General features: G+C 41.8%; 1 protein-coding gene across 1 annotated transcript in view; it reads left to right on the top strand.

Moving 5' to 3' along the window:
- Positions 1–1,358: 1,358 nt before the first annotated feature.
- SLC7A8 (solute carrier family 7 member 8) overlaps positions 1,359–3,724 on the top strand; it is a 77,534-nt gene continuing 75,168 nt past the window's right edge. Inside the window, exon 1 of the mRNA XM_040354533.1 lies at positions 1,359–1,627. The gene's annotated coding sequence lies outside the window, so the exon portion shown is untranslated. The remainder of the gene's footprint in view (positions 1,628–3,724) is intronic.

The following is a 3,724-nucleotide window of genomic DNA, read 5'->3' on the forward strand; positions in this document are numbered from 1 at the left end:
GTCGAGTTCCTCGACAGCCTAACAAGGAACTCGACGAGGAAAACAATGTGTTTCGCCCGTCGAGTTCCTCGGTCGTGTGTACGAGGCTTGACATGTACAGTCCGCAATTTTTTTTTTTTTTTTAGGCTGTACATACCTTCTAATCTATATTTGCAATCTGGCTTCCGGGTACTTCTCCCCGCGGGAGTAGGCGTTTCTATGCTGAGGAGGCATGTCATCTGGGAGGTCACCCAGATGATTGACGTCCTTTCAGAAAAAGTTCTCCTCGGCGGATAAGGACCCGCCCCCCATATTGCGTAGGCACGTCACGAGTCACAGCGTTTCCGAAAGAAGCCGAACATGAAGAAGCTCTATACGGCGCCTGCGCAGTCAGCTCTACACGGCTCCTAGTCGGTGCGCAGGCGCCGTATAGAGCCGACTCGCAGCTCTGCATGTTTGGCTTCTTTCGGAAACGCTGTTACGCGCCTACGCAATAGGGGGGGCGGGGCCTTATCCGCCGGGGAGAACTTTTTCTGAAAGGACGTCAATCATCTGGGCGACCTCCCAGATGAGATTCCTCCTCAGCATAGAAACGCCTACTCCCGCGGGGAGAAGTACCCAGAAGCCAGATTGCAAATATAGATTAGAAGGTATGTACAGCCTAAAAAAAAAAAAAAATTGCGGACTGTACATGTCAAGCCTCGTACACACGACCGAGGAACTCGATGGGCGAAACACATCGTTTTCCTCCGCGTATAAAGAAGTTGGTCTGATATAAATGTTATTTGGGTGAACCTCCGCTTTATGGCAGTTCTGAAGGCAAAAGGGGGTCCAAGCTGGTACTAGCAAGGTGTACCTAATAAAGTGGTCAGTGAGTATATATATATATTTATATATATATATATATATATATATATATATATATATATATATATATATATATATATATATATATATATATATATATATATATATATATATATATATATATATATATATATATATATATATATATACACATATATATATATACACATATATATATATACACATATATATTATATATATATATATATATATATATATATATATATATATATATATATATATATATATATATATATATATATAATTTTAATCTGTACTGGACAATCAGCTGATTCTGTTTTCTCATACACCTGTCACTATGAAAAATGGATGTGAAGTGGTCCTTCTCAGCCAATGCAATACTACATAACACTGTGAGTGTGGGTAATACATGGCATAACTAAACAGGGTGCCACCCTTGAAGAGGAACATCTGTTGGGGAGCACATGTGGGTGATGGTGTAGACTGAGAAGGGGGAGGAGCCCTCCCGAGTATAAAAGGGCTGCCAGGCAGCGAGCTTAGTAAAGAGCTGGGAGAGGAGAGGAGGACGCACGGTGCAGGTGTGCACAGGAGGCACAGTCCTCCTCGCCTATGAGGGCACTACAAGGGAACACACCTCCATAGTAACCGATCCCAGCGGCCCCCCACATAAACACACACGGTCCCGAATATTAGATCGCCTACGATGACACATCCCTGACATCAAAGAGCGGCTCACAAGATCCGATCGGGAAGACAATGCGCAGGACACCCTGAAAGAACCGGCGGAGACCAGAATCTGGTGAGCGATCAGCTATGCTGGGGAGTTGTTTTTGTGGGTTTTCTTGGTGTGATCGGAAAGCTGGATATGTCCTAATACTTGGATTGCTGTGTACTGAGCCAACACGGATGATGGCGTTATTCATATTTCATCCACCCAGCGATCTGTCACAGCATGTAATAGATAGAGCTGTCATAGGATGACAAGCCACACTCATACATTCCCCAATGCTAGGAAAATGAGCGATCTGTGTTTTTTTTCTATAACTTTGGGGAAATAAACAAGGGACAGTCCACTATGGGTACCATGGATACAGCTCTCATCTTCACAAGTCACAAAAGGAAACTCATTGTTGTTATTGCATCCGATCATTCAGCTAATCTGTCATTTACAGCTTAATGCATGAACAACCCAGAGAACACAACTCATTTATTTAAAGACATAAGTGCTCGATCACAGCTATCCAGTTTAATGTCTGTTTTAGATCACATAAGGGTATATTGAGGGTTTCCAGCAATCTGATTTGTGTTTAATGCCCCATACACACTATTAGATTTTCTTCAGGCCTTTGTCTTCAGATTTACCAAAACCATGTAGTGCCTGATTGCATACAAATTGAAACTCTTAGGCCGCGTACACACGGTCGGTCAAAACCGATGAAAATGGACTGAAGGACCTTTTCATCGGTCCAAACCGACCGTGTGTGGGCCCCATCGGCCAGTTAACCTTCGGTCAAAATTTTTAGAACTTGCTTTAAAATTTAACCGATGGACGCCTAACCGATAGGTCAAAACCGATCGTTAGTATGCAAAAGCATCGGTTAAAAACCCGCGCATGCTCAGAATTAAGTCGACGCATGCTTGGAAGCATTGAACTTCGTTTTTTTCAGCACGTCGTTGTGTTTTATGTCACCGCTTTCTGACACAATCGTTTTGGTGTGTAGGCACATCGGACCATCAGTCAGCTTCATCGGTTAACCGATGACAACGGTCCTTCGGACCATTCTCATCGTATGGACTGATCGTGTGTACAGGGCTTTAAGGTTTGACCTCATATTATATGGTTCTGGTAAACCCGAAGACACAAATCTGCAGAAAATCTAATAGCATGTATGGAGTCTAATGCCGCGTACACACGATTGGACATTCCGACAACAAAACCGTCAATTATTTTCCGACGGAATGTCAGCTCAGACTTGTCTTGCATACACACGGTCACACAAATGTTGTCGGAAATTCCGAACGTCAAGAACACGGTGACGTACAACACATACGAGCCCTCAGAGGCGAGAAAAATGAAGTTCAATGATTCCGAGCATGCGTCAAATTGATTCCGAGCATGCATAAGATTTTTGTGTGTCGGAATTGGCTACAAGACGATCGGAATTTCCGACAAGAACTTTTGTTGTCGGAAAAATTGAGAACATTTGTTGTTGGAAATTCCGACTGCAAATGAGCCTACACACGGTCGGAATATCTGACCAAAAGCTCACATCGAACATTTGTTGTCGGAGATTCGGATCGTGTGTACGCGGCATAAGATTGCTGATCTGCTGGAGGCTGCATATGCTTAAAAAAAACACCCCAAAAAAAACACTGTTAATAAATGTTAATTTAGGCTTTGTCCCAAATACCTGCTTTTTATGTTTGGACACACACAAGGGAAAACGGTATAAAAGAAGCCAAAAGAAAGAGGGTATATTTTCATTATTATACAAGATTTATATAGCGCCAACAGTTTGCGCAGTGCTTTACAACATGGGGGCAGACAGTACAATTACAATGCAAATCAATACAGAAGGGATCAGAGGGCCCTGCTCGTTAGAGCTTACAATCTAGATATAAATGCTTAGACCAGATACTGAAATATAATTATTTTTTGATAAAAAAAAAAAAAAAAACGTTTTTTGGCTGAATATGCTAAAAATTATATATATATATTGACTAAGGCTTTGTCCCAAGTACCTGCTTTTTTCATCTAGAGCTGGCATGCATAGGGGTAAGGCTAAAAATAAAAACATAATAATAAAGAGTCTATTGTGTGAAGGATATCCACTAGGATTGGTAATTAAAACACGTCAATGCCTTTTTTGGATATATATGGTCGAAGCCCTTCGAC

Source organism: Rana temporaria, chromosome 1 (genome assembly GCF_905171775.1).
Source record: "Rana temporaria chromosome 1, aRanTem1.1, whole genome shotgun sequence".
Taxonomy (NCBI): domain Eukaryota; kingdom Metazoa; phylum Chordata; class Amphibia; order Anura; family Ranidae; genus Rana; species Rana temporaria.